General features: G+C 37.4%; 1 long non-coding RNA gene across 1 annotated transcript; it reads left to right on the forward strand.

Moving 5' to 3' along the window:
* Nucleotides 1-11,316: 11,316 nt before the first annotated feature.
* On the forward strand, nt 11,317-12,657 carry LOC104678221. Its single transcript, XR_750144.2, has 2 exons — nt 11,317-11,440; nt 12,414-12,657. It is a non-coding gene; the product is annotated as an uncharacterized LOC104678221 (long non-coding RNA).
* Nucleotides 12,658-13,158: the final 501 nt, after the last annotated feature.

Here is a 13,158-nt window from a genome sequence, read left to right on the forward strand (position 1 = left end):
TTAGAGCATCTTACCTGTACACAGTTCCAAAAGCAGAAAATCCTAAATTAAATTAACATATTAAAAATTAACATAGATGTATCATTATAGGTTCCCAAAGCCATCATAAATGACTCTTTTACATCTCTGAGTTCTTATATGATTTTTCCTTTAACTATGTCATAAGACCTAAGATTATGGTTTGAAATATATACCTACTATAAAAAAGTAAGCCTTCCTCCTAGTGTCAACAGATTGATAAAAGCAAAATAGACAAAACAACCACCAAAAATGCCCAGAAATCCTATATATATAATTATATATATAATTTTATTCTATATAATTTTTATATTTTATATTTATATATTATATATATGATGTTATATATAATTATATATATATAGTGAGATGGAGTCTTGCTCTGTCGCCAGGCTGGAGTGTAGTGGTGCAGTCTCAGCTCACTGCAACCTCTGCCTCCCAGGTTCAAGCAATTCTCCTGCCTCAGCCTCCTGAGTAGCTGGGACTACAGGCGCCCACCACCACGCCCGGCTATTTTTTTTTTTTTGTATTTTTATAGATATGGGGTTTCATTGTGTTAGACAGGATGGTTTCGATCTTCTGACCTCGTGATCTGCACGCCTTGGCCTCCCAAAGTGCTAGAAATCCTATTTTTAAATGCATTTTTGCATTAATAACAACCTGTGATCTATCGATGTATGTATTCATGCATTCTCTACATGTAAATGTCTGTCCAAAATGCGACTATATATTTATGTATATATTAAACTTTTATTTTAAGTTTGGGTTACCTGTGCAGGTTTGTTATATAGGTAAACTCGTGTCATAGGGGTTTGTTGTACAGATTATTTCATCACTCAGGTATTAAGCCTAGTACCCAATAGTGATTTTTTGTACCCCTCTCTCTCCTCCCACCCTCCACTCTGAGGTAGGCCCCAGTGTGTGTCATTCCCCTCTGTGTATCCACGTGTTCTCATCGTTTAACTCCCACTTGTAGGTGAGAGCATGTGGTGTTTGGTTTTCAGTTCCTGTGTTAATTTGCTAAGGATAATGCTTCCAGCTTCATGTTCCTGAAAAGAACATGATCTCATTCTTTTTTATAGTTGTATGGTATTTCCAGTATTCCACGGTGTATGTGTACCACAATACATTATATTTTAGTTTATTACAACTTATATGCAACATACAATGGCAAGATGAATCAGATCAGGAGACAGACAAATGAGTGTGAAAAGACAGCAGTTTTTTTCCTGTTTTATTCTCTGCAGATGTAATTTTTTATGAGAATACATTTTATTGCATTAGTAGTGGTTTTAGAAGAGACATCAATATGATGCCTAGGCTGGTCTCAAACTCCTGGTTTGAAGCGATGCTCCCTCTTCAGCTTCTCAAAGTGGTAAACTGTACTTCCTGAGGGCACAGAAAAGTGACATATGAAGCAAGTGAAATTAGTATTACTGTTTTTTCTGTTATTCTTTATTAGTAAAACCTTTATTAGGGTTTTTTTTAGTCTTTCCTTAGTTTTCATGTGTCCAAGCTCCTTTCTCTTTCATTTCACATGCGCACACATATAATATACACCTTTGAACATCAAAAGTTGAATGATGAAAGAGTATTCATGAGCCCAAATCAACCTGACTTTTTAAAAATTCCTCTTGGAGTTAGCCTGTGGAAAGGTGGCAGGGTTTCATTGCCTTATCCCCTGCCGATGGAAAGCCAATTACAACATGTGTGATTGCTTCAGTTCTGATTTTCTACCTACATTTTCTGCTTTGGGGTCGTTTCACCTGACCAAGGCAGTTTCTGTGGCAGCAGGTCCTAGCTCTCTTGGCCAGGTCCACTGACAAAGCCACTTTGCTGAGTGGCCAATTTGCTGATGACTATTTTGTTAAATTTGTTTCGGATACCTATTTAAGGTTGACTAATTTTCACGTGTCATAGTCACAGCAAATGTAGGATGTTTGGTCTATCTCTGTCTGACCTGGCTTTCTGCTTTGACAGATGGAAACTAAAAGAGAAAAGGAAAAACTGGTGGTGCAAAAGATAAACATATTTATATGAGTTTATTCTTGAATAAAATGATTTATTTTTAAAATATATTCTTGATACAATTTGGCTGTGTCCCCACCCAAATCTCACCTTAACTTGTGGTTCCCATAATCCCCATGTATCGTGGGAAGGACCCAGTGGGAGGTAATTGAGTCATGGGGACAGGTACACCCATGCTGCTGTTCTCATAATGGTGAGTGAGTTCTCACGAGATCTGATGGTTTTATAAGAGGCTTTTCACCCGTTTGCTCAGCACTTCTCCTTCCTGCCATCATGTGAAGAAGGACATATTTACTTCCACTTCTGCCATTATTTTAAGTTTCCTGAGGCCCCCCAGCCAAGCTGAACTGTGAGTCAATTAAACCTCCCTTTTATAAATTACCCATTCTCAGGTATGCCTTTATTAGCAGTGTGAGAACGGACTAATACAATTCTTCTGATGAATATATTCTTCTCATTGATAAATGCTTGATGTAAATGCTTAATTTTTCCTCTAGCTGCCTTCAAGACTTTTCTCATCTGTGGTTTTCAGCAATTTGGTTATATTTCATATCATTTTTATGAATCTTCCATAGAGATCAGTGGATACATGTGGCAGAAAGAACATGTGATTTAAGAATGTACTCCTGAATAATATATTTCACATATATATTATTAAGTGTATTCTTAAATATAATTTCTTGTGAATATATTTTAATAAAAATGTATTAATAAATATTAATTCATGCATATTCTTCTTATTCAAAAATATGTTCTTATAAATATGTTAATTGCTCCCTCTCTCTTTCCCCTAGTCCTCAAAGGTAACATCAGGGGCCAGAACAGAGACACAGAAATGTTCCTTAACATGTCAAAATGAAATACTGTCTATTAAAACAGAAGAATTAAAATAAACAAGAGAAGTTGGGCATTGGTCAGCTGATGCTTGTAACCTCCAGCTCTCAGCTTTCCCAGGAAACTTGGTTGGACCCTTTTCTTGTTGTGTTCAGCTGTCAGAAGCTAAATGTTCCCTTCCTCTCTCTTTGCAGTCTGTTCGTGATGTTTGGTATTCCTAGCATGCCCACTTGGAGGAAACTGCCAGCTTAGGCCAACAAGGGCGAAATGCGTGCACTTCTAAAGTCATAAGCCCAATAATAATTCTCAGAAGGAGGCACTCATTCACTTAAGCTTATAAACTTGCAAATCTGTAGATTGATTAGTCTATCACTTACATGGAAAGATAAAATTTATATTTAATTGTTGAGACTTGACTTGAAAATTTTCAAGAATATCAACATTTGTTGTGCACCTCTGTCAAAAGATAAATACGTAGTACGTAATCATTATTTATTTATTAATATACTCTGCATGATCTCACATTTCATAGTTCATGCATTGTTTATTCATTAATATAACCTGTCTTAATATGTACCACATTACTGAGAGCCCTTGTCAACTCCTCAGAAGCAATTAGCTCCCAAGGTAACTATGACAACGAATCACTTAATGCTTAAAGTGTAACAAAAAGCTTGTGTGATTTGGATGTTAATTCAAATATTTCCCATACAGCCCCATACAGCCACTTTGGAAGGGAAGTGCTTTCTCACAAAACTAAGCATACTCTCACCATAAGATCCAGTAATTGTGTCTTGGCATTTAACCAAAGGCATGGGAAACTGAGGTCAACACAAAAATCTGCACATTGATGTTTGTATGAGTTTTATTCATAACTGCCCAAAGGTGGAAGCAACTTCTGTAAGTGAATGGATGAGCACACTCTGGTACACTCATGCAATAGAATATTAAGTGATGAAAAGGTACGTGCTATTTCACTATGAGGAGACATGGAAAAAAAACCAAAACGAAACCTTAAATACCCATCACTAAGTGAAAGAAGCCCATCTGAGAAGACTACACACTGTGTAAGCCGAACTGTATGACATTCTTCAAAAGGCAGAACTGTGGAGACAACGAAAAGTACAGTTGTTGCCAGGGATTTGCAGGGAGAAGGCGGGATTGATAGGTGGACCACAGGGGATTTTTAGGGCGGTGAAACCATTCTGTAAAATGTCATGGTGGATATATTACATTACACACTTTCCAAACCCCTAGAATGTACAACACAAACAGTGCACCTTAATGAAACTGTTAATTTTAATAAGAATAATGTATCAATATTGGCTCATTCATTGTAACAAATATACCATAGGAATGCAAGATATCTTAATAGGCATGATCAGCTAGGGAGGGTTTAAGGAAGTCTCGGTATTGTCTGCTCAATTTTCTTGTAAATGTAAAACTGCCTCCCAAAATAATGCCTTTTTATTAAAGAAAAACATGCTGCTACCACTGTATGCTTAGTGTCCTATGCATTTCAAGTCTGGGTGGTATGTCTAGCAGAAATACATTCACATGTCCCAGGCTGATGGTATTGAATAAAGGATTTAGATGGCCATAAAAAATGGATTTTGTATAATGGATTTTCTGAGTTGATAAGAAAGCAGTATGAGTATATCACCATAATACAAAACTTAGTGATTTGAAATAAAGCAAGCATATCATCCAATTTGCCAGTGTAATGATAACACACACCTTGTATAAACAGATATTGGAACATCAGTTTGTCGCTGGGTATTCAGGATTTAGAATATACATCAATTTAAATTTTCACATTTGGTAAAACTCTAGCTTCCTCTTATGCTAGCTAGCTCCATAAAGAAGACAAATTTTTTCTTTCATCCTCTCTAATGGCGAAGGCCGACCTAAACTCCTGCCTGTTAGGAATTAGTACACATCTCCTAGCTTAGAGACACCTACACGGGTGACTCTTGGCCAGTGGAATGTGGTTCACTGTGCTCTGCAGTGCGGGGGCAGACACTGTTCCTCTCCCTTGCTTAGCATGCCAGTCTTGTGGGCCCTCTTGCAGTTGTTCATTCACTCCCTGCTTCCTCTCTCCACAAAAACTACTCTATTGACCTTGGTTTAGAATTCTCTACCCGCCCCCCTCCACCCACTTCTTTATGCTGATCCTGTCCTTGTTCTGTCTTGCAAGGCTCAACAGTTAAATCTCAGGGCAGCCTTCCCTCACCCTTCAGTCCTGCCTCTTTACATAACCATCCTGTGGACTCCTGCTATTTTCCATCAGACTGAGGGCCTCAGTTCCCTGGTGTGATAATGTGACTTAAAGTCAGCCTCACCTAATTAAACAGGGAGACCCCAGAAAGCCGGGCTCACTGTCATTCGGCAGTACCTGCCCTGAGTCTGGCCCATCCTTGCTGCAACTCGGGAGAACTCAGAAGGCTGGGAAAGCACCTTTGCAGGGCTTGGCAATACAGCTGGAACTAAGGGAGGCAGGGAAGGAAAGAGGCAGAGAATAAATGAATCAACTTAGCCAGAATTTTATAGTCAGAAGATCTACAAAGAAGTGGGTTTAATTTCAGCATATATTTGCTTTTAAAGACAAAATGACATTTGAATTAATGCTATTATTATTGGTAGGGAATGGCGGAAATGTCTACATATTGGTGCTTGAGGTCACTAAACAACATAGCTCAGAGTAGAGGTTTCAAGAAGAGTTTTCGATCAAATAATTTGTTTTACAAAATAGGGCACATTATCTCCTGTTTTGTTGCGGAAACAAAAACCATAGAGTAATTTCCCTTTTAAGCAATTCTTTGTTTCCATTGAGGGAACTAGGAATACACATGTTAGATCAGGAGAGATTCAGGACAGACATTAGGAAGAATTTTCTAGCTCGGGTGTTGTTAATCACTTTCCCATAGTAAAAAAGCCTGCAGAGCAACTTTTTTTTTTTTTTTTATGAGAGTTAAGGCAGTAAGACAATGAATAGTCTAACCCAGTAATAGCTGAATTGAGCAGATATCCTTCAAGGCTTCTCAGAGACTGCCTCAGCACATGGACTTCAGCTCTTACATACTTTTCTCATTCATAGACTGCATTGTGCCTGCAATCTCATGTGTTATTATTAGTAATACTATTAGACGGAATCTCACTGTGTCACCCAGGCTGGAGTGCAGTGGCACAATCTCGGCTCACTACAACCTCCGCCTCCCAGATTCAAGCGATTCTCCTGCCTCAGCCTCCCAAGTAGCTGGGATTACAAGTGCGTGCTACCACGCCCAGCTAATTTTTGTATTTTTAGTAGAGACGGGTTTCACCATATTGGCCAGGATGATCTCGATCTCCTGACTTCGTGATCTGCCTGCCTCGGCCTCTCAAAAGTGCTGGGAATACAGGCGTGAGCCACTGCATCCGGCCTCATCTGTTATTATTCAAGGTATTTAGTGCATCACTGCACACATGATCTTTGCTCTTACCCTTATTTTGTTATACCTGTACTTGAAGAGAGACATTCTGACTGGCATTAAATCAACATTTTGTATGATGGACAATTACATATGGCTCAGAATGCATTTTTGTCTGCTAAATAGAAATAATCTTCTCTTCTGTGTGATAAATAATACAGCTAAAAAGTCTCAGAATTAATCAAACTTACCATCAATTAATTTCACATTTTTGACTGGCTTCCTTAAGTATTTAAATTATGATTTGCAAAATAACCTTGAAAGTCATTCAGTCAAAATGGCTTTGAAATAAAATCATAATATGTTAAAGTAAGAAATTATATCCTACATAATGAGGACAATAGAGACACTAAAATAGTCTCATCGAGTATTTGCCTTTAGTTAGTAGTAATTTCTCCAAGAAAGTATTAACTTCAATTTTGAACAAAGTTTTCTTTCTCTTTTTTGGCAGTATCAGCCTTTTGCCAAGCTGAACACAAGGGGATGAAAAGAAAATCTGGGCTCGAGTGTGCAATTTCATATTTTATGTTAGGGCAATTTACAACATATCATAAAGCTGCATTAATAAACAGATGTTCCACAGTCTGCAGAATATAAAATAAATGTCTTGAATAAGCTACGAAGACCAAGGCACTTTTTGGAGCAGATTTTTTTGTCTTAAAGTTTTATCTCATGCAAACACTGCATATAACATGAACTTATATAACCAATGCTTTTAGCAACATGTCATAGTAGAACCAAGCCCCAGTTGTTAGCTGAAATCTATATAAATATATGTATGTAGAATAGTTAGGAAATATAAATATTAGCATATGCTCTTTATTGTTGATGTTATCAACAATTCTTACATGAACTCAGAAAAGTTTTTTCTTTTTATATTCAAAATGAAGTTTTCTGATTACTCTCTTTGACACAAGGTTCTTCCTATCTGCAAATTATATCCATTACAGCTATCTCTTTGAGGTAAATATCTCTCCGTCAAGTCAATCTTAGCTTCTCCAACACCTAGACAATGGCTGGCACATGTAAAGGCATTCAGATTACAAGTAAAGGCATGCATAAAATGAACACATATATTTACAAGATATTTATAGACATGTTATGGGAATGTGGGGGCCAAGAAGAGGGATTCTAGCTTTTGGGTAGATATAATTGCAGATTATAACAGTAACTTACATGGTGCCTAAAATATCAAGTTACTGTTCTAAATGTGTTAGGTCTGTTGGTTCATATAGTGCTTGCAAAAGCCCTTGAAATATACTTTTATTATAATTACCATTATATAAATAGAGAAACTAAGGCAGGGAGAGGTTACGTTGTTCCGGGTTCACATAATAATTCAATGGCAGAGCTTGATTCAAATTTCATACTGTGAACTTATATACAATTTTGCCTACCATCGAGACATTCTTCTTGTTGAATGGAATGAGGCCCTCAAGGGAATTTATGGAGTACTATTACACAGAAATAACTCTGAATATAAGTAATTCTTCTGTGGAATGACTTCATCTTATATTCTCAGAGAATGATACATTTTATGTCAAATAAGTACAGGAGAAAGAAAATGATTTTATAAATGTTACTAACACTATACCTAACAAATGGAAGACATTGATATATATTCTAATTTGAAATTTATGAAAATGATACACAAAACAGTGTTTGGAGTAGACTCTATCTCTTATTTTTGTGAGGCCAAAATATCTAATTTATGAAATAAATGCTTAGGAATTATTTTATTTGTTGTGGTAAGGAATTTTGCCTACTGAAATGGACAAAGCATTGTGATTAGTGTTGGGTCTTTTGGCTCAGACTAACCTAAAGGGAACAAAGAGGAGAAACCAGATGGTGAAACTGAGTTTCCTCCATCCTCTCATGGCTTGACTACCATTGTATTTTAGTAAATCCTTAAATCATATGCTATGATTATGACGACTTAATTTTTATTTTGTAATTGATGATAGAGTTGATAAGTTTTTGTATACCCTTGCTTGTTAGATCAGGAGAGATTCAGGACAGACATTAGGAAGAATTTTCTAGCTAGGGTGTTGTTAATCAGTGTCCCACAGTAAAAAAGCTAGCAGAGCAGTCTTTTTTTGGTGAGAGTTAAGGCAGTAAGACAATTAATAGTCTATCTAACCCAGTAATAGCTGAATTGACCATTGACCATTTATCCTTCAAGACTTCTCAGAAGCCTCCTCAGCACATGAACTTGGGCTTTTACATAATTTTCTCATTCGTAGTGATTGCATTGTTCTTGTCATCTCATGTCCTGTTATTTAAGGTATTCAGTGCATCACTGCATACATGACCTTAGGTCTTGCCATTATTTTGTATTCCGTGTACTGGAAGAAGAGAGACATTCTGACTGGCATTAACTCAACATTTTGTGTGAGGCACTATTACATATGGATCAAAATGCATTTTTGTCTGCTATATAGAAATGATCTGTAATTCTGTGTGATAATACTGCTAAAAAATCTCAGAATTAATCAAACTTACCATCAATTAATTTCAAATGTTCACTAATTATTAGCAAGAGAGGAGTGTTGAATTATCCAATCATAATTGTACATTTGTTGATTCCTCCTTTTACTTCAATTAATGTTTGCCTTTTGCCCAATTTGGGTAATTTTTCCTGCTAGGTTTTCAAAATTTTTTCAGCATTGTGCTCCTTTTCCTCCTCCTCTTCTGAGACTCAGATGACATGTATGTTGGAACTTTAGTTATTGTTCCTCAGGTCTCTAAGACTCTAATCAAGACTTTTTCATCTTTCTTCATATTCTCATCATCTTCATATTCTCTCTCAATAGAGAGTTGTTGTTAAGATTAGATAATTTCTGTTGATTTATATTCACAATAACAGATTCTTACCTCTTTAATTTTATTGTAATAAAAAGCTTACCTAGAATTTTGTATGTCAGTTATTGTATTTTTTGGTCCTAATATGTTCATGTTGTTTCTTTTTTACATCTTCTTTTTATTTTCTGATACTTCTAGTTTTCCATTGGTATACAAGTGTTGCGGCCGGGCGCGGTGGCTCACGCCTGTAATCCCAGCACTTTGGGAGGCCGAGGCAGGCAGATCATGAGGTCAAGAGATCAAGACCATCTTGGCCAACATGGTGAAACCTTGTCTCTACTAAAAATACAAAAATTAGCTGGACGTGGTGGCGCACACCTGTAGTTCCAGCTACTTGGGAGGCTGAGGCCGGAGAATCGCTTGAACCCGGGAGGCCAAGGTTGCAGTGAGTCTAGATCGTGCCACTGCACTGTAGCCTGGGCGACAGAATGAGACTCCATCTCAAGAAAAAAAGAAGTGTTTGTGACCACTTGTTGGAACATTTTTATAAAGGCTGCTTTAAAATCCTTGTGATGTAATTCAAATTTCTGTTTCTTCTCAGTATTGGTAGCTACTTAGTACTGATTGTCTTTTCTCACGTGGAGTGCAGTTTATCTGTTTTTTTGTAATTTTGGATTGTGCCATGGACATTAAGTTTTCAGTATTGGTAGCTACTTAGTTTCTTCTCAGTATTGGTAGCTACTTAGTACTGATTGTCTTTTCTCACGTGGAGTGCAGTTTATCTGTTTTTTTGTAATTTTGGATTGTGCCATGGACATTAAGTTTTCAGGCTCTGGGTCTTATTAAAATATTAGGCAGATTGATGCTATTTTTGCTTTAGAAGCAATTGACCTTGCTATATTCAAGCTGTAAGTTCCAATCTCTGTTTTGTGAACTGTGGATCCAACAATCAGTTGAGTTTTCAAAGCCTTTCCAGTTTTCTTTAGATATGTCCTGGTGGTCAGTGTGGAACTTGGATGATAATCTGCTAGCTTCGTTCTCAAAATCTTTGGTTTAACTAATTAGGAGCAGATCCACACACATGCAGCTTGGAGATGCACTCAGTTCATTAAAAACTTTATGTTGTTACTTCCTCTGCACAATGTCTCTGTTATTTTCTAGTTTCCTGAAGTTCCTCTTTTCTGTTTTCTGGCCAGAATGCTGGATCTTTGATTACTGTGCTCTGCTACAGTTTTTCGTGGCTTCATCCATGTTTGGAGCCAGGTGACAGGTGGCAAAATGAGAGAAGACTTAAAAGAGTTTGCATCACCCTCTTGGGATCACAACTGCACCAACTGGAGAGGAAGATGCCCTGGCCTCAGAGTCTTGTTTCTCCTGGGCACCTACTGCTGCCACCACAGGAATTCTTGGGGGCCAGATCACAAGGACTCAGAGAAAACAACAAAATGGAGGGATTTCTGCATTCTCTCAAAGTAGTAGGAGTCCTCTTTCCTGCCCAAACTTGTAGGGCTTATCCTTCATCTCAGCAATTACTGAGAAATTGTTCCACCCTTTACATGGAAAACAGACTTTCTTGTTCGCCTCATCCCTACCAGTGTCTTTCTCCCTACACCTAAGGTCAATTACCAACTGCCCTTTATCATTGAACTTACTGCATTTTTCTCTTAGTAGAATTCAGAGGAAAGAATATTTCTTGTACACATATCTTTATTATATGCAGACAAATCACAGAGTGAGAGAGTAAGGGTTTCAAGAACAGTAAGAGAGAGACAAGAGGAGAGAGAAAGAACTGCTTGTGGAAATACAGAATATCCCACATTTTCAATACGGGAAGTGTATGAGGGTCTGAAAGAAAATACTCAGCTTTTTTGTCCTGTAAGAGGCAGCATTGACAAATGTGTACCAGAGTTTGGGTACATTTGGTCCAGCTCTTCAGAATCGTGCGGTGGGAAATATAACAAAATTATTTACACCCAATTCTAGGCAGATAAATGTGCTTCAAGGAAAGAGAAAGGCCTGGCTAGATTCCAGATGTTTTTAAACTGGAGGCCAGAGACAGCTTTAGGGAGTCTATATACAGGCACAAATTTCTTTCTTTTATATTCTTCTTGATCTTTGAAAACGGTCTTTATGCAAATACACACTATATAACCAAAGTTTCCCTTTGTTCCGGGCAGCAGTAGGGCTGATTGGAGCCATTGTATAGTGTCAGGAACATACCAGGACACAGAGAATAGTGTCCTGTCATAAGGATTCAGAGCAGGTGGACCCTGCTGTGATGCACAAAGGTGAGGGTGCAGCTGCCTAGGACACACTCATGCATGTTTACTTGGACCATGGAAGATGGCAGGGGAAGAGCTGTCATGTTGTTGGGGTAGAGGGTGCACATGAGTATTCACCTGTAAGTCACGTAGAATCACCTCGCACAGCCACTGTATCTTCCCACTAGCATCACCAGAGAACTCCTTTATCGTCACTTCAGTAATGCTTGATTTTGTCTGACTTTTTTATGTATACAAGTTCAGATAAAGAGAATTGCACTCTCATCATTGCTATAATGTATACTTTTTTGATTACTAATGAGTCTGAGATTCTTCAGATATATTTATTAGCCATTAATGTTTTTTCTCTCTCTCTATTCTTTTTTTTTTTTTTTTTTTTTTTTGAGACGGAGTCTTGCTCTGTTGCCCTAGGCTGGAGTGCCGTGGCATGATCTCGGCTCACTGCAACCTCTGCCTCATGGGTTCAAGTGATTCTCCTGCCTCAGCCTCCTGAGTAACTGGGGCTACAGGCGCCCCCCCACCACGTCTGGCTAATTTTTGTATTTTTAGTAGAGACGGAGTTTCACCATGTTGGGCAGGCTGGTCTCAAACTCCTGACCTCGTGATCTGTCCACTTCGGTCTCCCAGAGTGCTGGGATTACAGATGTGAGCCTCCGCGCCCAGCCGTGGTTTCTCTTCTTAATGTGTTTGTACATTTGTTTACTTTTTCTTTCCTCTTTATTAGGAGCTTTTAATTTGGGTATCAATCTATATCTTCGATAATGTTGTAAATACCTTTTTGTTCCCACTAGCTTTTCTTACAAACTTTTATTCCTAGTGTCTTGTTGCACAGAAATTTAATTTTATTGTGGTCAATTTTGTCAACCTTTATCTTTATAATTTGTATGGGGTTCTTCTCTTGTTTGGTTTTGATTTGTATAAAAGTGATTTTTTACCCTAAAGTCTGAAGTTAAAATGTAATGTTTTCTTCCTATTTCAGAGGACCGTGCAAGATACGATAAAGATCTATATCACTGCAATTTGGTTCTATATTTGTATCTCAGCTTCCTGGAAATAAAAGAGAATTCTAACATTCATACTTTGAGTATTTTATGTGAGAGGTTTTGTTGTCAAAATCAAGTCTGAGAGCAGTGTTTATTCGGGCCTTTAATTGAGTTACCAAGTGATAAAGGGGACATTGTCTTCAACAGTAACCCTACAATAAACATGTTTTGTGCAATAAATATATGACAATTTCTTAAAAGCAATTTCTTTGGCAATCAAGACAATATGGTTTATGTATGGAGTTATATGATGGTCTGGATTAATCCAGTATTAAATCTCTGGTTATTACAGAAATCAATGGATTCTATTCTTCCAAATAATCCTTAAATATTACTTATCTCAACTGAGATTTTGGTGAAAATTCAGCTTTAGAGCTTTTATTGACCTGCCAATGAGCTGAAGTAATATTATTCTTTTCTACTGAATGAAGACAAACCACCTTAAAAAAATTAACCCAGAAGGTTATAGAGGTGATTTGTTTTCTTTATTTCTGATGATGGTTAGATAGCTTGACTAAAACTCTTGGTTCCCTAAATGGCTTTTCTGCTTTTGGATGGTGGTAGCCTGGGGAACTTCAGGAAAGCAGATGTCTCCCAAAACAGAGAATAAAATACCTGGTTTATTCCAATACATTCCAGGAAACCCCATTTCCAAGTTCTTTAAACTAAAACATTACTGTA

Source organism: Rhinopithecus roxellana, chromosome 16 (genome assembly GCF_007565055.1).
Source record: "Rhinopithecus roxellana isolate Shanxi Qingling chromosome 16, ASM756505v1, whole genome shotgun sequence".
In the NCBI taxonomy this organism is placed as follows: Eukaryota; Metazoa; Chordata; class Mammalia; order Primates; family Cercopithecidae; genus Rhinopithecus; species Rhinopithecus roxellana.